Source organism: Oryctolagus cuniculus, chromosome 7 (assembly GCF_964237555.1).
Source record: "Oryctolagus cuniculus chromosome 7, mOryCun1.1, whole genome shotgun sequence".
NCBI lineage: Eukaryota > Metazoa > Chordata > Mammalia > Lagomorpha > Leporidae > Oryctolagus > Oryctolagus cuniculus.
In genome coordinates this window covers 89,783,268-89,804,325 of record NC_091438.1, presented here as the reverse complement: position 1 = coordinate 89,804,325, position 21,058 = coordinate 89,783,268, and the positions used below count along the sequence as shown (strand labels likewise).

The 21,058-nt window shown below is 39.2% G+C and overlaps 2 protein-coding genes and 1 pseudogene across 4 annotated transcripts in view; 2 read left to right on the top strand and 1 right to left on the bottom strand.

Annotated features, from left to right (window-relative positions):
- Positions 1-21,058, top strand: part of ADGRL2 (adhesion G protein-coupled receptor L2) — a 695,256-nt gene that overhangs the window by 404,973 nt on the left and 269,225 nt on the right. The window lies entirely within an intron of this gene.
- On the top strand, positions 10,707-13,032 carry LOC138850413 (histone-binding protein RBBP4 pseudogene; annotated as a pseudogene).
- Positions 14,451-21,058, bottom strand: part of LOC108177713 (uncharacterized) — a 78,843-nt gene continuing 72,235 nt past the window's right edge. For both annotated transcript variants that reach the window (XR_011390604.1, XR_011390603.1), the window contains one exon: positions 14,451-19,503. The gene's annotated coding sequence lies outside the window, so the exon portion shown is untranslated. The remainder of the gene's footprint in view (positions 19,504-21,058) is intronic.

The following is a 21,058-nucleotide window of genomic DNA, read 5'->3' as shown; positions in this document are numbered from 1 at the left end:
TAAGTCCATTCCCCAAATGCCTACAAATGTCAGGGCTGAGCCAGTCTGAAGCTAAGAGCACAGAACTCAATCTAGGGCTCCCATCTGGGTGGCGGTGTCCCGAGTATCTGATCCAAGAACCTGCTGCCTCCTAGGATGCACGTTAGCAAGAAGCTGGACTTGGAAACAGAGCGGGAACTCACACACAGGCACTCCAGTGTGAAGTTTTAACTGCTATGCTTCAACACTCCCACTATTATTATTATTATTTTCACTTTTTTCCCCAAAGAAACCTTTTATTTAAGGGATACAAATTTTGTAAGTACAACTTTAGGAATATAGTGATTCTTTCCACCATACCCGCCATCCCACTCACACTCCCATCCCTCCTCCTCCTCCCTGTCTCATTCCCAGTCCCATTCTCCATTAAGATTCATCTTCAACTAACTTTATACACAAAAGACCCACTCTATATAAGTAAATATTTTAACAATTTGCACACACACACAAACACACACACAAACTGACAAGTTTTACAGTTAACTTTCATAGTACAACTCGTTGAGGACAGAGGTACTACATGGGAAGTTAGTGCACAGTGACTCCTGTTGTTAGTTTACCCATATTCTCTTTTTTCAAATCCCTCTCTACTAGACAGAAGAAGAAAAGAGGTTGATGACAGAGAAAGTATGAGGTGGAGGTGAGGAAGGCCAAGTGTACCCGCTGCCCTGACCTTGGTGATGTCCAAGGGAGGACCCAGGGAGAGGTGGCCATGACACAGTAGTAAAAATCATTGTACTTTCTTATGAAGAAAAGGAAGAGCAAACTAACTTAAAACAATTTGCAATTAAATTGGGTGAAAAAATGAGAGATAATTGAAGAAATGAAAATTGTTCATTATAAAAGTTTCCCTTGGATATTAACTTATGCCAAAAAGAAGTGAATAAAGAGATTGAACTTACAATTACCTCGAAGCCTACAAGTTTACATTCTCCAATATCAGTACACCTAAAGTGAATTTTTATTACATTTTAATACACTGTATTCTACATTGCGGACAGTGCTGGGTGGGGGTAAATATCTGCACACCAAATAAAAGACCCAGATAGCACCCAGAAGAGTTAGTCTTGGGGAAGAAACCTACCATCTCTCTGGGACTAGCCCCTCCCCACCCACCACACTCACCTACTGTCACTTTGCAAGTGACAATAAATGTATTACTTAACTATGGGAGCAAAACCTATATAAGGATGCCTAGGTCCACTGTTGTCACAGTAGGTGCCCCCTTATACATCCCAGATTTTTGTTGACTGATATCCCCAGAGTGGGGCGACAGATGCAAGGCAGCCATCCCCTGGAAACCACTGGTAAGTACTCGTATCATCCCTGTTTGTTATGAGGCAAAGAAAGAACCTGGCCTTAAATGTCTGACTGCCTGCCCAATATGTCTAGAATCTCACTGGCATTCAGAATAGGAGCATTCTTAGACTTGGCTGACTATTCTGGTTCTTGTGCCTGAAGACATCAGGCACAAATGGACAAAGGGCATCATCCACTGGGAGTGACAGGCCTGGGTGTGGTCTACCAAGGGCACTGAGTGCCATGAGATTCCTGGAGACTGGTGGTTGTGGTAGGTGGATGTCTGGGTCCCAAGGAGCAAGTGGTAGTCAGTAGACAAAGGAATCAGATGATAACAGAATGCTTCCCGCCTACCACTTGCTGCTTCTCTCAATTTTGTTTTTCTTAGGTCCTCTTTCCCTGCTGTCCTCCTGTGTACCTTTCCCAAATCCCAAAGTGAAGTGTCCTGTTGGTCAGCGAAAAGAGTCTGTAGCATGTGGCAAATGGAAAATGTTGAAGATTTTTAAACAAAAGAGTGATACTCAACCCAACCCAAATCAAAGATTTCTTGAGTATTTACTTTATGGCGAATACTGCAGTTTATTTGGGAGAATTGAGGATAAACATATCAAGAGTTTTACCTAAGGAACTCATCATCTAATGGGAGGACAAACCCGTTAGACTCAAATAGTTGATGTAATAGGGGCGCCAAGGAAAGAAAAAGAGGACAGCGATGCAGAAAGAGATTTCTTCTGTAGGACAAGAAAAATACTGGCGAAGCAAATGCCTGAAGCAAATGAATTTAGATATGGAAATGCACATAGACATGAACAAAGCTGTGTTTTAAAAAGACTTTTCTGGCAGCAATATATAAAGTTGTTTGGCTGTAGAAGAGTCTAAAGAGCATTTAGAAGGCTACTGAGATAGTCTATGGAAGAAAAGAGATGGAAACGAAGGTATAAATGGCAGAGTTACCTCGGAGGAGGAATTGACGGTTTTGTAAATGATTGCAGAAAGAGATAGGAAACTTGACTTTAAGGTTTCAAACCTTGGTGATGACATTTAAAAAAAATATGAAGCCTAGGAAGAGATGTGAAAGGGAAGATACTGAATTCAATTTAGACACCAAGAGTTCTTTGAGGTACCAGGGCCTATCTTAAGTAGAGAAGAATAGTGTACCGATGGAAGGCTGCACAAAGTTCCGAGGGACCAACAGGGCCTAAAACAGAGCTGTGGAGGTCACCAGCAGACAAGGCCCAAAGAGTAGATGAGTTTGCTGAGGAAGACAGAGAACAGGAGGGGAAGGGCTGAGGAACAAACCTATAGGTCACAAATATGGAGAATGTAAGGAAGGAAGCAGGTACTGCAGTCATATGGTTCAAAAGAAAACCAAAAATTTTCATAGAGAACAAGGATGGAGAAGTTTCTGGAAGGAGGGCCTGCTCAGGTAACAAGGAGACACAAACAAGGAAGATGAAATATGAGAACACTGGATGTCACAACGAATTAGTCATTGATGACTTTCGGGAGAGAGGTTTCATGCTGAGAGATTTCTCTTCCCATAGGTTAGTTAACAAGGACTTAGCAAATTTCACTGGAGTGTATGAGTGTTGAAACTAAAGCGAAGCTTTAAGCTTTCTGGGAGTTTACCCTTAAATTATAAGAGAAGATAAGGAATAGGGGCTACCTGAGAGGATGAAGCAAGTGGCAGCAATTTAACTTGGTCTGCTGACCATTTTGCTCAATCAGAGGCCTGTTGTAATTCTGGTTTCTTTCAAGTTCTTATTTCCGTCATTGTCAGGGGAAGGTGGGTGGCAGTTAATAGGGAGTTAATGTTGTTCAAAGATGAGTAAGGCTGTAAATCACAATCAGGCTCTCCCTACAATTCATGCTTAAAAATTCAAGGAATTTCCCCCTCAGAAAGTCACCTCCACTCCACCCACTGTTCCTGTCCTATTTTATCTTGTGAGCACAATTCATCCCCATAAGGGCACGTACAAATTCCTTGTCTTAGAAGGCCAGCCCATTGACAAGACCTTGATGATTGCCGTCTGGTTATAGAGCTGTTCCTCAGAGAGTGGTAATTTCTAAAATCTACAGCAATCTCACAATAGCTTTGCTTTCTGTGTAGCAAATTCAGGGCTCAGTCTCCCTACTTTATTAGGCTTAGCTTTAAAAATCATTAATCTGGAAAATTCTAAATGAATGTATATCTTTTCTTGGCTTTTGTTTCAAGTATCTATTTTTTCTTTGGATGCTCAGTCTCTGACTACCCAGAGCAGTCTGACAACAAATGGCCTGTGTTATCCATGAGTAGAAAATTATTTTTGCCCTATTCAAATACTTTTTCTCAGCCACGCACAAATCCTGTATATAGGTTGGCTGTTTAAGTGTGCAACTAAGGGGTGGTGTCTATATTGTTAGAAGAGAATACAATTGTGTGTTTACCTAACAGGTAATCTCTGTGTTTTCAAAGTTAGGCATGTGGAATATTAATTATTTTTGAGCCATGTTAACATAGCATTCAGTTGCACACAGTTTATGCTCTTTTCAAAATATAAGTAGCTATTTTATACAATTGGGCTTATTCTATATTTCTTTTTAGTTGTAAGACTGTTTCTGTTGGCCAGCACCGACACTTGGCTAATCCTCCATCAGCGGCGCCAGCACACCGGGTTCTAGTCCCGGTTGGGGCGCCGGATTCTGTCCCGGTTGCTCCTCTTCCTGTCCAGCTCTCTGCTGTGGCCCGGGAGGGCAGTGGAGGGTGGCCCAAGTACTTGGGTCCCTGCACCCCATGGGAGACCAGGAGGAAGTACCCGGCTCCTGGCTTTGGATCGGTGCAGCGCCGGCCATTGCAGCCACTGGGGGGGGTGAACCAATGGAAAAGGAAGACCTTTCTCTCTGTCTGTCACTGTCTATAACTCTCTCTCTCTCTCTTCTCTCTCTCTCTCTCTCACTATCTAATGCTGCCTGGCAAAAAAAAAAAAATGTTTCTGTTGTTGGAATGGGAGAGGGAGGAAGAAGGGTTGGAGTGTGGACGGGAGGGAGGGTTGGGTGGGAAGTATCACTCTGTTCCTAAATCTGTACACATGAAATACATGAAACTTGTATAAGTTAAATAAAATTAAAAAAAAAAAAAACAAAAGAAGAAAACAAAAGAGAATATCTCTGTCACTTATACAATTCTGTAGAATTTTTATTTATATATATGCCTTTGTGAGTGTACACACACACACACACACACACCCTCAAAAGTTCTCAGGAAGGCACCTTTGTAAGCTTGTCCTCCATGGTTGTTGGTTTATCTGTCAAAGAAATTCATTACCAAAAGAATGCCTTGCTTTGTATGCTTACTAAATTTTTAAAAAATGTTTTTCATTATATTTGTGCAGACGTAAGTTGGCTAGCTCATAATTTACCAAATGCAATCATTTGTCAGGGTTATTTCCAATCACTCAGAAAAATATGCCTTTGTGTATTTTGATTATTTAAAGCAATTTTCTTTCCATTATGTGTATGTGCCACCAGAACAGCATGACTGTCTTGACTGAGGAAGTGGCAATGCTCTTAATTTTCAAACATGCATCTGCAGAAGTACTTTTGATTGTTTAACCAGTATACAGATAGTAATGTGTGTATAAATGTTTTTGCATGCATTTAATTTCCTTGGCCCTTCAGAAAAGAAAGTTAGTGCAAAAGGAAATTATATATGCTGTTGTTTGCATTTATATATATTTATTAAATTATAAGCAGAGGAAATGTTTACTATATCTAAGCATAAAGATTAGGACACACACCTGATATAGAAGTCTCTGCTATTTGACCGCATTTTTAAAAATTTTATTTAGGGGCCGGCGCACCAGCGCCGTGGCTCATTGGTTCATCTTCTGCCTGCGGCACCGGTATCCCATATAGGTGCTGGGTTCTAGTCCCGGTTGCTCCTCTTCCAGGCCAGCTCTGTGCTGTGGCCTGAGAAGGCAGTGGAAGATGGCCCAAGTGCTTGGGCCCCTGCACCCGCATGGGAGACCAGGAGGAAGCACCTGGCTCCTGGCTTCAGATCGGCGCAGCGCTGGCCGTAGAGGCCATTTGGGGAGTGAACCAGTGGAAGGAAGACCTTTCTCTCTGTCTCTCTCTCTCACTGTCTATGACTCCAGCTGTCAAATAAAAAAAATTATTTATTTGTTTTCATTTTCTTTGAAAGGCAGAGAGAGAAAAAGAGAGAAAGAGACAGAGATATCCAGCCAGGGGTGGGCTAGGCCAAACCCAGGAGCCTGGAACTCAATCCATGTGCCCTATATGAATAAGAGGAGCCCAAATACTTTGAACCATCATCTGCCACCCCCAAGGGTGCGCATAAACAGAAAGCTGGATCAAAAGCAGAAGACCCAGAACTTGAACCAGGCTCTTAAGAAGGGATGTAGGGGTCCCAAGTGGCAACTTAAACACTGTACCAAGTGCTTGCCCTGGACGATATTTTATTTAGTGAAACATCAATTTAAAAACTTATTTGAACTTCAAACTTTATAATAAACTCTGAAGTTTTCAGGAGTCAAATAATAACATTCAAACATCTTATTTGCTCAATGGATGGATCTATTATTTTCCAAGGGGACAGAAAAAAGTAACATCCCATCCAAGTCAAACCTCTCAGAGACTACTCTCTCCTGAATATGGTCTCACTACTTGACTATGGAATCAAGTTCCTTTTTTTGTTTTTCTTTTATTCTGAGCTAGTGTATTTCACTTGCTCTAAGATGCTGTCAATAGTAATATGCAAGTTTATTTTATACTCTACAAAGAAAATGTAAAAGTTTGCCAATGAAGCTATGATATATCATTGATGGAACAACTTAGCCCAATTTCAGGGACGTTAGCAAGGAGGAAAGGCACATCCTACAGTGGATAAAATAAGGATATATGGAATAATTAGGGAGCTTTAGCTCGTGGATACAGTATGTTATTAATTACATCAGCATAACTCAAAGGTATGCCTTTCCCGGAAAGAGAAGATTTATTACCTCCTCTACTCAGTGGAACTGAGAAAATAGACTCTGTCCTCCGAATGGTTTCTAATGTTTCCTATGGATAGAGTTATCAAGAAGATAGCTTCTCTTTTTGGAGAGAGATGACATTGGCTAGAACAAAACAGAATAATAGTTCCAAAAATATAAACACCTTAGGATTTAGAGTTTAAACAAACTTTAATTTAATTTTTGTTTCTGTGAGAATTTAAGCTATAGATTATGCTAACAGAGACTCGATTTCCCTACCCACACCATATCCCTGATTTGCTGCTTTTTAGCCCATCAGATGTTTCCTCTCCACACCACTCTGGGACTAAGAGGCATTCAAAATTTTGTTATAGGACCTACAACAGAATTGAGTACCATATATTCCTTAAAATATAGTTATGAATAAATATAAAAGGATAGTCAATCAAAATTTATAAAATTTTCAAATGTATTAAAATCACCATAACCCAAACAAATCATTATAAAATACCTAAACTGATCATTAGACAAGTTAGTTCAATGGTTTCGCCATCAGAGAATGGATTTTAAGAAAAATAACCTGGTTTTGTATCCTCTAAAACACCAGCAATACCTAACTCAGTGCCTGGTGAATGATACATTCCCAGTGTTTGTTGAGTTGAGTTTCTTGATGAATTATGGCCAAAGAGTCCCTTTCCTTATTGTTTTGGGGTCAGGCATTATTAGACCACAAGTAATGATAGGGAAAAATGTTAAATAGCATTTTAATTGACTCCATCACATATTGCATATTAAGGTATTTTCTATCAAAGTGTCAGATTCTTCTAGCATTATATGCAATATTCAGTACCCATAATACTCCAGCTATTAAATAACCATGTATGAAGCTACTCACGAGATTCAGTTATTAAAGATTGAAAGGCAAAAGGTGCTACCATCAACAGCAGTATTTCTCAAACTTTTCTAATCTAAGAGCCATTTTTCACTCTCAAAAATATTTATCAGTTCAATTTAAAATAATAATCACAAAACCATTGTACAAAACACATTTTTATGAAAAATAAAATATTTTAAAACCAAAGATTAATCTGGAAAGTGAAAACCATAACATTTTTGAAAATATTTTAATGTATGCATTGAGAAGACAGCTAAATTTTCATATCTATTTCTATATCAAACTTATTGTGATAAATTGTTTATTTTAAATATCTGAAGAAAATCAGCTCTGTATATAGATTAGTTGGGAAACGGAAGGTCATTTTCAGAGCTTTTTCAGATAAATGTGATATGCTTCCCTGATATCGGACAACACTTGGACAAATAATAGCTTATTAAAGATTAGTTGCAAGGTGGAATCTGAAACCATAGCAATGAACTTTTAGAAATCTCCTGCATTAAAATGCATTGATCAATCTTACATTTTGAATTGAATTTTTATCTACACATCGCATGCATGATTTGCAGCATCATACATTGGTAATTTGCAAAATATTGTTTCACTAAATTATGAAGATATTTCAAATGCCAGCATTTCTCATAAAATAGTTTTTTTTAAATCATCACTGTTTATATCACTATCAAGTTTAACAGAAAAGTCTATATATACTGGAAAGCTGTGAGGCCCACAGTGAAAGGTACAAATTGTTCATTAAGTTATAATTTTCATCTGAATGTTTGAATTTTATCTTTGACAATGAATACTATTGGTTGTTCTCATCAACATAATTGGCTCATATTCATTCTTTTTTTGGAATTTAAAGATAAATTTTATTTTTGGTGCAAAAGTTGTCCGAATCCATGCATGGTTTTTTCATAATATGGATTTTCCATGAGCATTCTGAAAACCTCTCAAAGGATGTTGGTATATAATATATTTCATTGTTTTATTTATTTAGTTTCTTATTTATTTATTTTGCTTTTTCCCCAGAAAACTTTTATTTAAGGTATACAAACTTCACAGATTTCATAAATATAAATCTAGGAACATAGTGATTCTTCCCAACCTACCCTCCCTCCCACGTGCACTCCCACACTTCTTCCTCCTCCATCTCCTATTGCTATTCTTATTTTTTACTAAGTTCTATTTTCAATTAACTTTATACATATAAGATTAACCCTATACTAAGTACAGAGTTCAACAAATAATATGAAAAAAAATTGTTCTTCAGCAATCGAGACAAGGGCCATTCAAAGTCATCACATCTCAAAGTGTCAATTTCACTTCTATAGATTACCTTTTAGGTACACTGTTAGTCACCCCAGATCAAGGAGAACATATGGTATTTGTCTTCTGGGGACTGGCTTATTTCACTAAGCATAATGTTTTCCAGTTGCATCCATTTTGTTGCAAACATTAAAACAAAGCACCTAAGTTTGAATAACTGTAGTGTGTCTGTTAACTGCATTTTAGAGTAAACATGGTATTCCAAGAAAAGAGCAGCTATTTCAGCTTGCAACTCAAACGCTGATCTCACAAGTGCTATTCCATATACAGTGCAAGCGGGTTTTGCACACATTCTGTTTTGTCACACAGAATAGTGGACATGTTTATCTAGGGATTTGGGTTTCATAAAATAAATAAGAATCTTCATTGCTTTACAAAAGACATTCTTTTTAACATTTTTTGATTAATATGTAAAACATGTGCATATTATGAGATACAATGCAAAATTTCAACACACGTATACAGTCTAAACTGATCAAATTAGGCAAGTAACATTTCTGTTTCCTCGTATTTTCTTTGTGTTGCAGCCTAGCAGCCCCTTCCAGTTCTCGACACAGTATTAAACTTTATTGTAAACTGTAGTTGTCCCACTGTGCTGTGGCTCACTAGCATCTTCAATGACATTCCTAATTGGAATTGGTATGTTATTATTAGTGTTGTGCTGTTTTTGTTTTTGTTTTGCTGCAAGTGTGAGGTGGTTAAGAACATCATAACCACAATACTGCAAAGTGGTTTTGTGCCACTGCCTTAACTTATGCTAAGATGTTAGCAATTTTATACACCAGTGCTTTCCATCATGACTGTAAATGTCAACAGAGTAAAAACGGCCAAAAAAAAGGTCTCGGTATTATTTTGAAAATAAATTTGACTTTACAGATCCTGTAAAAGGATCCAGGGACCTGGAAGGATTTGCTGACTTGACGTTGAGAAGCTACAGTAGAGACTCAAAGGCTAAGGGAGAAGATAGGTGAACGCGCATGGCATTTTTCAGTGGTTCGCAGTCATTTCACAGCCCTTCCCAGAGGTGGACACACGCAAGGAGGATCCTAATGGACTTCTAAGTGCTAAGTGTCTGCAGAGTAAAGAAAGAAATCATTGGCTGATTGAATCCTGCGCCTGGGGATATTACTTCTGTTTTCATTTTACTAATTCTCTTTCTAAAGTCTAAAGAGAGCTCAACCATATGGTTCCTATATGGCAATTGGATTCCAAAAAACATGCATGCCCAGTCAAGTAAGGTCATTAATAAACTATTACCACTCAAGGTTGAATTACTATGGGAATTTGGAAGGGAGGACCTGGATAGTTGCATGAGATTCCATGTTGGATCGCGTAGACGTTTTTATGTGGTAAACCAGATGTCATCTATTTTATGTACTTCAGGGCTCTGTGTTACAACAGAAATAAATTCAAACTGGTCCTCATCTGTATGACCTGGCTGGTTATCATTAACCATTTGAAATAAGACTACTAGAAGGTGAAAATAACTGACATGAACTGAATTCCCAATTTGTGACTTTGTGGCCTTACTGACATTATCACATTTAATTATCAAACAATTTAATAGATATTAAAATAGTCCCATTTTTAAGACCAAGAGACTAAGGTTCAGAGACTTAAGTGACATGTCACAGGTCACAAAATACCTAAGATTTAGACCCGGCTTCTAAGCTGACCATGTCTAATTGGGAAGTCCCTGCTATTTCACAACCAGGAGGATACACGGCAAAACTGGGAGCAGGCAGGAGTAGATCAAGAGTACGATAAGCCCCAAGACAAACACTGTCCATTTCACTGGAACACCAGTTTACTCGTGGAGTAGATTCGTAAAACGTCACAAAGATTAGAAACAAAAATTAGGAAAAAAACATACATAATGAAATATGAAGATGAGGATGGAGACGTTTCTGAAATTCAACCTGAGATGAAGGAGTTGGGATATTCTCAGAGTGTCCAAGAGTTGGGAGTTCACGCTGCTATGCATCGAGGGAACTTTTGAAATGCACTTTAAGACATTCATCCTTATATCCAGCAAACCAACGTATTTGGCCGGTAACTAGACCAAGTTCTGTCTAGTGAGGGTACAAAGAATTGAAAGCACTAATAAAGTACTCATCTCTCCCTAATATTATGGTGTACGGCAAATTTCCAAATAATTTACATATATGCGACATCAGTGAGTAGCAGAAGGGAATGAGACTGGAGGCCTCCCCCGCCCCCCGCCTCTCTTGCAATGCTCAACCCTGGGATCCCCGCCCCTACCCCGCCCCGGGCTCGCCTGCCCACCGTGGCCGACAAGTAAGCAGCCTTTGACCCGCAGTGGAAGAACGTGTGCTCAACGAGGAGTACAAAATATGGAAAAAGCACACCCCTCTTCTGTGTGACTTGGTGATGACCCACACCCTGGAGTGGCCCAGCCTAACTGCACAGTGGCTTCCAGACGTAGCCAGACCTGAAGGAAAAGATTTCAGCATTCATCGACTTGTCCTGGGGACACATACGTCGGATGAACAAAACCACCTTGTGACAGCCAGCGTGCAGCTCCCTAATGATGATGCGCCGTTTGATGCGTCACACTACCACGGTGAGAAAGGAGAATTCGGAGGTTTTGGTTCAGTTAGTGGGAAAATTGAAATAGAAATCAAGATCAACCCTGAAGGAGAAGTGAGCAGATCTTGTTATATGCCCTAGAACGCTTGCATCATTGCTACAAAGACTCCATCCAGTGACGTTCTTGTCTTGACTATAGGAAAAATCCTTCTAAGCCAGACCCTTCTGGCAAGTGCAGCCCAGCTGTACGTCTCCGTGGACATCGGAAGGAAGACTGTGGACTTCCCTGGAGCCCAGTTCTCAGTGTGCATTTAGTGCTTCCAATGACCACACCATCTGCCTGTGGGACATCAGTGCTGTTCCAAAGGGAGGAAAAGTGGTGGATGCGAAACTATCTCTACAGGGCATACAGCAGCAGTAGAAGATGTTTCCTGGCATCTTCCAGGAATCTCTGTTTGGGTCAGTTGCTGATGACCAGAAACTTAGAATTTGGGATACTCTCTCCAACAGTACTTCCAAGCCAAGCCACTCGGTTGATGCTCGGAATGCTGACATGAACTGCCTGTCTTTCAATCTGTATAGTGAGTTCCCTCTTGCCACAGGATCAGCTGACAAGATTGTTTCCCTGTGGGATTTGAGAAATCTGAAACTGAAGTTGCATTCCTTTGAATCACTCAAAGAAGAAGTATTCCAGGTTCCGTGGTCACCTCACAACGAGACTATTTTGGCTTCTGGTGGTACTGATCACCGGCTGAATGTCTGGGATTTAAGTAAAATTGGAGAGGAACAATCCCCAGAAGATGCAGAAGATGGGCCACCAGAGTTGTCGTTTATTCATGGTGGTCACGCTGCTAGGGTATCTGACTTTTCCTGGAATCCCAGTGAACCTTGGGTGACTTGCCCAGTGTCAGAAGACAATAGCATGCCAGTGTGGCAGATGGCAGAGAGCATTTACAGTGATGAAGATCCTGAAGGAAGTGTGGATCCAGAAGGACCAGGATCCTAGATATAGCCGCACTTCTTGCGACTTACGCTCTGCTATCCCTCTGTAATAGGTACCACCACCAATGCTCTTAGCCCAAACAGTGGGCGTTTTCTAAATGTTAACTGCAGAACTTGATCCAGCAAAGCCACAAACTTAATATTTAAACTTTCTTCGGTAATTTTCTAGTAACAAACCTAGGTCTAAAGTAGCCACAGAGGGGAATATTATGTGTGCTTTTTTTTTTCTTCTTAACACTATATACCAGAGTTTTTCAGATTCATTTAATGGTAGAGCAAGGAATAGAGCCAACTGAGGTAGGTGTCTAGCCATGAAGTTTAAATAATGCAAAGTGTCATTTTTATTCAGGAAATAGTGGAGATTGGAGTCCTAGAGACTCCTACTCTAAAATCTTCACACCTGACTTTCCAGGATGCGTTTTTCCTACATAGACGAGTCTCCTGGTTTCTTCAGTTAAGTTGAAATTACATGTTCCTCTTTCTCTGTATATTTTTGCTCATTAGTGTATTTCTTGAGCTGTTTTCATATTATTCCTTTCCCTTCTGTGAAATGGCTTGTTTTGTGTGTCGTTTTTTTTTTTTTTTTTTTTTTAACTTGGGACCACCAAGTTGTAAAGATGCATGTTTTTTCCTGACAGTTGTACCACAGGTAGGCTGTCAAGTTGAGAAGAGTGAATTGATAGCTTGTATTTGTTTTTAAAATTAAATTGATCCTTGATAAAAGGTTTTGCTTATTTATTTATTTTTTTAGGAGTTAGTCCTTGACCACTAGTTTAATACCATTTCCATTTTGGATGACCTGTTTCACCAGCAGGCCTGTACTCTCCATAACTGCATAAGTGCTCATAATGGAATAAATTGCTTTTCTACATAAAAAGAAAAAGAGAGATGAGACTGGAAGAGAAAAAGCAATTAACTCTAATGCTTGCAAACAGCCACCAGTGGCAGATGATCATAATAATGATGATGAGAATTATTGTGATGAAAATAATACTTTTTGAGTATCTATCATGTGCTGAGCACTACACATAAATTCGTCATTTCAGGTAAACTGCACAACAATCTTACAGGGTGATCCTATTATCCCCACTTGTGTATGTACCCAGACATAATACTGTTACATTCATGTCAACACAACAAGTCTATGAACTATTATTATCCATATGCTTCTGATGACAAAATTGGTCTCAGAGTGGATAAGAAATTGCCCAAGTTTACACTGTAAGTAAATGATGGAAATATGTATAGATCCTGGTGGGCTTCTCTCAGTAGCCTTAGATCTTCCCATGCTAGGTTGCCTTGATATTAGGTAAAGGTAAATGTGCAAATTACTACCTAAAGTTGAATACTTTTGAGAGTAAAAGCAGAAAGTATTAATAACTGTGGCAGAACAAGAGACATAAATTGGAACTCCCTCAGATAACAATGAATTAATGATTGTCATATTAATAGGCAAAATTGGGGTATCAAAATTCTTCAAAATAAATGCTTCCAGGTATCTAATTGTTTTAAAATATTGACTAATTTTTATAAATGGTGGAGAGGAAGAACGCCTTTGTGTATGGTTATTGCCCAAGAAATATTTTTCCAAGCAAGTTTTAAATAATAATAGAGTAAAAAATATGCATAATTTTGATACACTTTTCATACACAATAAACAAAGCCAGACACAAAACTCTAGAAGGGATAAAGAAGGTTTAGAAGACTCTATTTCGATATCAGAAATGACTGGATGTGACACTTACTGTGTTCTGAAATGTTATAACTTACTGATTGAGGAGAGAAAATTGAGCAGAGTGTTGCCTACTTGAGTATTTCCTATTTCAGAAATAATCCTGTAACAATAACTCGAGACAGTTTTATATAATTGTGGCAAGTAGGTACTCCACCTCGATCTGCACAGGCCTGGGCATGTTCTGTTTTTCTTTTTTTTTCTTTCTCCTTTTATAGTTGCTTCTACTCCAGTGTATCATAGGTATAAGTCTTAATTTCTTTCCAGTAAAAGAATAGCTTATAATTTCTTTTGTTTCTCTTTCTTTGATGAAAGAGTTCTCTCCTCCCAGTTTTTAACCTGCTTTGTTCAGTCATCTTTTTTCTGCTCTGGTTTTTTATTTCCCCTCTCAGTGGATTTACATAAAGTTAAGTGACTTAAGCTGTTTGTGACATTATTTTTGGATTTTACTGCTTCTTGCTTTGGCTGCTCCTCCTGATCACATCCAGATTTATTTTCTAGAGGAATCTAATTTAGTTAGATCCTTTTTTTTTTTTTTTTGCGGAATGGGGGGGGGGGGCGATAAAATAAGTACTATAAACTTTCATCCAAACAGACCAAAGTATAGGAAAAAAGTCACATTTGTTCACAGATGGGCTTTTCTCTTTTCCTTTTTTATTTCTAAAGTGACATTTTATATACATATAGTATATATACACATATACATACATATTGTATATAGAACATATATGATATATATGATACAATTTGTCCCAGGTTGGAATAAATATTTTAGCCAGACATTTCATCTAAACAAAAGAGCAACAACTCAAATCGTATTTCACCACTGTATTTTCTTGTTTGTGTGTATGTGTGCATCCTGTACACTTTTGTCCTTGGATTTGCCTTTCAGCCTTTTTAAACCATCCGTATGAATCTTTAGCTGGATGTAAGAAAAGAAGACTTTTCTCTTGAATGACTATGAGAGTTGCTGTGTTAAACATTGAGGAATAGTGTACCTAGCACCTAATGTGGCATGACTCCCATGGTACTCCCCACAAGCTCACCTTCCAAAGCAGGAGACCGAGATAAATATAGATCTGCATATGAGTCAAATTTTCAAGTGCTGGGGGGAGCATCCCTTATCCTCCTGTTTCTTCTTTTATTATTTACGCACGAGACCAAGAGCACAGAACCTATTGAGAAACAGAAGTCAAAAGATGTAAAGGTTTTTTTTTTTAAGATTTATTTATTTATTTGAAAGTCAGAGAGAAAGAGAGAAAGACAGAGACAGAGACAGAGACATGATCTTTTATCCACTGGTTCATTCCCCCAAATGACCCCAATGGCCAGGGCTGGGCCAGGCTGAAGTCAGGAGACAGGAGCTTCACCTGGGATTCTCACACGAATGGCAGAGACCCAGGCACAAGGGCCATCTTTGCTGCTGTTCCCAGGTGTGTAGCAGGCAGCTGGATGGGAAGCGAAGCAGCTGGGACTCACACCGGCATGCCCATATGGGATTCTGGTGTTGCAAGCGGCAGTTTTACCTGCTATGCCACAACACCAGCGCTTGATGTAGAGTTCTTACGTCCACTGTATGCACATTAGCAGACCCTGGTATTATAATTAATAGCTCAGGTCTTGAGGCCAACTAGATCAAGGGAGGCAGGATGTACTATTCCCACAAGTACCTTGAAGCTTGGTTATGCTAAAATTAGGAATGGTCTGTGTTTTCATTCCAAAGTCTCACCTCAACATGGTTGCTCAAGGTACTGAAATATATAATAGCATTTCATATAAAAATGGGACAAGGGCAGAGAGAAGAAAGATGCAAGTGAGGAAAGGGGAAGAAAGAAAGGCATTTATACTATAACATTTTATGCTAATGATCTTCTCTGTGTCCCTAACAGTTTGTCAGATCTTAAACGGTTATCTCTGGCCTTGGACCAGGTCATATTCATGGCTATGGCAGGCAGAGGAGTAAAGGGAAGACAGTCCATGGAGGAAAAGTCTGTGATCATTTCTGCTATAGGCTTTACATAACCTTAAGCAAGTGTCTTATGTGACTTAATGTCCATTTGGTTACCCGTTAAGTGGTTAGAATAATACTCCACAGCATTGCTACCAACTGAATGAGTTTCTGTATCCTAAGTATCCACTGCTGGGTCTGACAGGAGCCCTTGTTCGCTTAATAGCTATTGTTATTACATTAAAAATATAATTATATTCCCAGAAACTACATTTTGTTATTGTAAGAAGAAGCTTAAAGACCAAAAATAAACTTAGGAATGTCTATTTTGTTCTTTTTTGTGTGGTCATTACATTTGAAGAAAAATCTCTTAAAAAGAGATTAAGTGGTATAACCAAATAGTGATTTCTCAGCATCACAAAAGAGTGTCAAACCACCACCACCACCAAGAGCAGAATCTTAAACCTGGACTAGACCAGGAACTGACAACCACCAAGTGCAACATAAAAGGATAAAGCATAAAAAGTAAATGTTTCCCAAAGAGTCTGTACAGAAGGTAAATCACTTGGGAGAAGGGGAAGGAAGGGTGGTAATGGGGAGGAAAGAGCAGAATTTGAAACAGTTAAGAATGCTGGACATGGTTTCAAATACAACCGCATTACGTAGCATTTCATCTTCAGAAAACCAGAGTGCTACACATTTTTGGCCTTAGGCTCCTCATCAATAAAATGGGGACAATAACAGATCTACTTTACAGGATTGTCGTGAGGTTTACCTGGGATGCTGCATGAAAGCAATTAGTGAAAGCCTTAGTAGGGACTCAATACATGTGAGACTTCTTCCTCTTCGTAACATTAGTCAGTCACATTTGCTCTCTCTTCTGGCCATTTCGCTAAACCAAGAGAACTTTCCAGAGCAAGGGCCTGAAACGCTTACTTCCAGAGCACTTAAGTTCATTTGAGACTTCTGTGAGGATAAAGCATTCTCGAATGTAAAAATGTGAGCCAATTACACATGACTTTCTGCGTAAGACCACTGGAACCCACTGTGAGCTTCTTCCTTGGGAGAAACATGCAACATGGATCCCAAAAGGCTAGCTTCAAGTCAGAGGCCACGCATCATGCTTTGACATTTTACCATCAGAATCCATCTATCAGTGAGACACAGTTCACATGACTAATCTTGTTTGATTTGGCAAAGAGGTGAAATGTCAATAGGTTTCCTATTTTGACTGAAATTATTAAATGTACCAAAGGGAATATTACATGTGTGTTAGTCATCCCAGAATAAAGATGAGCATATGTCCCTGAAAAGTTCAGCTATACTAATGGGATAATGGATCACCAAAATACTTTATATTTGAAATGCATACTTTGTTCACATTCCTGCTTCGCTTGGAGGATTGTGTCACTGTTGCCAAAGTCTTGGGTTTCCTTTACCCTATGCCTGGATTCTCCATTGACACTAATGGGAATTTCATCTTCAAGCCCAAGACAATATATGGAACTAAAATGACAATAGCAGAAGGAAAGAAATACATTTTATACATTGTGATACAGAATATTTTTCTTAACTGTTTCTGTTATAGTCATTGACTATTGCTAAGAAAGATCCATTTGGAAACCTGAAAACATATTGTCTCCAGAGAGTAGCCTTTTGAAAACATACCTTTACCCTTACATGTCATCACAAATTACATAAAAGAATAATTATAGCTCAATCTACATAATTTTAATTTTGTGAACAGTTAATTACAAAAGCATACCCCTCTGGCACTGCCATCAGTTTATAAGGTATACGTTCTTTTTTTTTTTTTTTTCCATTCTGAAAGAATGGCATTGTTGGAAAAGAAATTGTCCAAATTTTCTTAAGGAAACAGTGCAAAATTTGCTACTTACTGAAATGTAAAGTGTGATGAATTCCTTTGTACTTCAAATTCACACATTAGCAATAACTTGTAAAGCTATGAGCTGTTAGAATGTAGAAAAAAGACCATAGGAAAGAAATAATACAAAGTCTATTATGTGAGTGACCAAATGTCAAAAATGAATTAAAGCAGTCTATGGGCTCTCCTGTTCATTATTTTGCTGACTTATAAACTTTGAAATGTTTTGTATCCATTTCATTATCTGTAAAATATGAACAGTAATGGAATTTACATAGAAATCCTGCTAGAGAGTAGGGACTTCACTGCCTAGTCAGCTTTGCCTCCTAATCCAATCTTCCCCAAGGTAGTTGGCGTGGCATTTGCCAAATTCCGACAGCAGGATGGCTTTTGTAGAGAAAAGTCTGAATCTGAGCTGTCAAATGAGCAGAAGTATTTTTCTATTACTCTGTATGCCTCCTCTTGCTGAGTTTACGTGAGGAGTCTAGCAGGAGGTGTTATTAAATGGCCTCAGAAATTAGCCCCAAAACAATTATCTTGCTTTAGCTACGGAAAAAGACACCAGAAGCTTAATGAAAAGAGCATCTGAATTTTTGTGATTGAATATCTGTTGGACACCTTTGTAGTTATTAACCCTTATGGGCAGGATTTCAGACTTTTTATTATTTTTAATTGAATTGTTTTGGGAATGCTACAGATTAAAAGCATTTCATTCCCCTGTGATAGGCAGGGTTCCCAAGGGAAACTGTGCAATAATGGGTTCTTTTTTTTTTTTTTTTTTTTTTTTTTTTTTTTTTTTTTTAACAGGCAGAGTTGGGCAGTGAGAGAGACAGAGAGAAAGGTCTTCCTTCCATTGGTTCACCCCCCAAATGGCCACTACGGCTAGCACACTGCGCCGATCCAATGGCAGGAGCCGGGTGCTTCTCCTGGTCTCCCATGGGGTGCAGGGCCCAAGCACTTGGGACATCCTCCACTGCACTCCCTGGCCACAGCAGAGGGCTGGCCTGGAAGAGGGGCAACCGGGACAGAATCCGGCGCCCCAACTGGGACTAGAACCCGGTGTGCCGGCGCCGCAGGCGGAGGATTAGCCTAGTGAGCCGTGGCACTGGCCAGTAATGGGTTCTTTAAAAGTTTGGTTTCAGCCTTGCCACATGGCAAGGAAGATGCTTTTTTCCAACTTAGATTAGTTTTCATATTACAACAAATTTATAGAAATACTGAGTAGGAAAGAATGTCTCCAGATAGTCTACCTCTCATTCCTCACAACCATCATCTTCCGACGCCACTGACTTCCTTTACATTTAGTAACAAATTTGCAATAAATTAAAGCTTCCTACAGACTCCCTAAGAGAATATTCAAAAAGCTACTACTTTTTTCCATTTTTAATTTTCCCTTATACTTAGCCAGAATATGAGCTTTCTTGGTCTTGCTTCTTTTTCTGCAGTCTTTTACCATCTCAAATAATTTGCCTAGTTTTTGCTGCTTTTAGATATTTGTTGGCTCTTATCATGTCAAATCTTACTTAGTTCCTTTCATCTTGCGTCCCAAGCTCGCTTACAAACCTCACCTCCTCAGTCACTTCATCACTTATTTTATTGTCTCTTAACTCTCTCCAATCTTCCACATATTTCTGGAATTGAGTTTATCCAAACTGAGCACACTTTTCCAGGTGCGTCGGCTACCATTCCCCAAGTCTGGGAAGTGATGGTTCTTTGCATGCAGCCCGATGCGAGTGGCGTTTGTCTTTTTTCCCCCGATCATTGTCAGCATGTTGACTCGGAGTGTTTTCTGAACATCTCCCACTGATTCCTGCGGGAGTCTTTCCACAAGTGGGCTATCTTCTCCCTGTGAGTCTATTTCAGGAATGTGATATGAAAGAGAACATGATTGTGTGGACTGTAGTAAAAAACACATCCAGGTCTCCCCCATACCACCCCCTGCCATTTTAGAAACAAATCTATTTTTTTGTATTTTCAGTTTTGTTAACCATATTTTGTTATGAAATGTAATGGAAGCATATGCAGATAATTTTTTACTGCTTCTGACAGTGGAGAACTCGAGTGACCTTAGGAAACAATGACCCTCCTACTTGTATTTCAGACATTTTAGAAACAAAAAGTTGGGGTGCAGCACTGTAGTACAGCGGGTTAATGCCCTGGCCCAAAGCTCCAGCATCCCATATGGGCACCAGTTCAAGACCCGGCTGCTTTGCTTCCAATCCAGCTCTCTGCTGTGGCCTGGGAAAGCAGTAGAAGATGGCTCAAGTGCTTGGGCCCCTGCACCCACGTGGGAGACCAGGAGGAAGCTCTTGGCTCCTGGCTTCCTATTGGTTCAGCTCTGGCCGTTGCAGCCATTATGAGGAGAGAACTGGCGGATGGAAGACCTTTTCCTCTTTCTCTCCCTCTCTCTGTCTGTAACTCTACCTCTCAAATAAGCAAATAAAATGTTAAAAAAATTGAAAAAGCCTGTTCTGAAATTAAAGCACTCTGGACTGAAGGTTAACAATCTGTGTCTTCACATTTCCTTCATCTATTCATTCCAGTTCTTTCAACTGCTTCATCTGACCTATTATAATAGGTACAAAATAAGTGTGGAGAAACAGAAGAAAAATTCATAAAATAATATAATACTATAAAATTTTAGTAACATACACTTATTTTTGTTTAAAGCTTTTATTTAATGATTGCATTTTTCATAGATGCAACTTTAGGAATGTAATGGTTCTTTCCTCCATACCCACTCTCCCACCCCAACTCCCATCCCACCTCCCTCTCCCTCTCCCATCCCCTTCTTTATTATGGTTCATTTTTAGTTTGATTTTATATACAGAGTACCAACTCTATGTTAAGTACAGATTTCAACAGTTTGCCCCCCCACAACACACAACATATAGAGTACAGTTTGAAAACAAGATTTGCAGTCAATTCTCATAGTACAACTCATTAAGGATGGAGGTCCTACATGGGGATTAAATGCACAGTGACTTCTGTTGTTCCTTTAACAATTAACACTCTTATTTATGACGTCAGTGATCACCCGAGGCTTTTGCTATGGGCTGCCATGCTATGGAAGCCTTTTGTGACCATAGACTCCATCAGTATTTGGACATGGGCATAAACAAAGTGGAAGTTCTCTCCTCCCCTCAGAGAAGAGTATATCCATCTTTGATGGCCTCTTCTTTCCACTGAGGTCTCACAGAGATCCTTCGTGTAGGATATTTTTTTGCCACGGAGTCTTGGCTTTTCAGTAACATACAGTTATATGATTATCTTTCCTTAACATAAGGAGCGCTGCTCAATATAAAAAGACTTTATTGAACCTATTAGATGGAAATAACCTATACTAAAAGTTGGAGTAAAACTGGAAAATTTATGACTGATGACCTTGGGTGGAAAATGTACTGTCCCC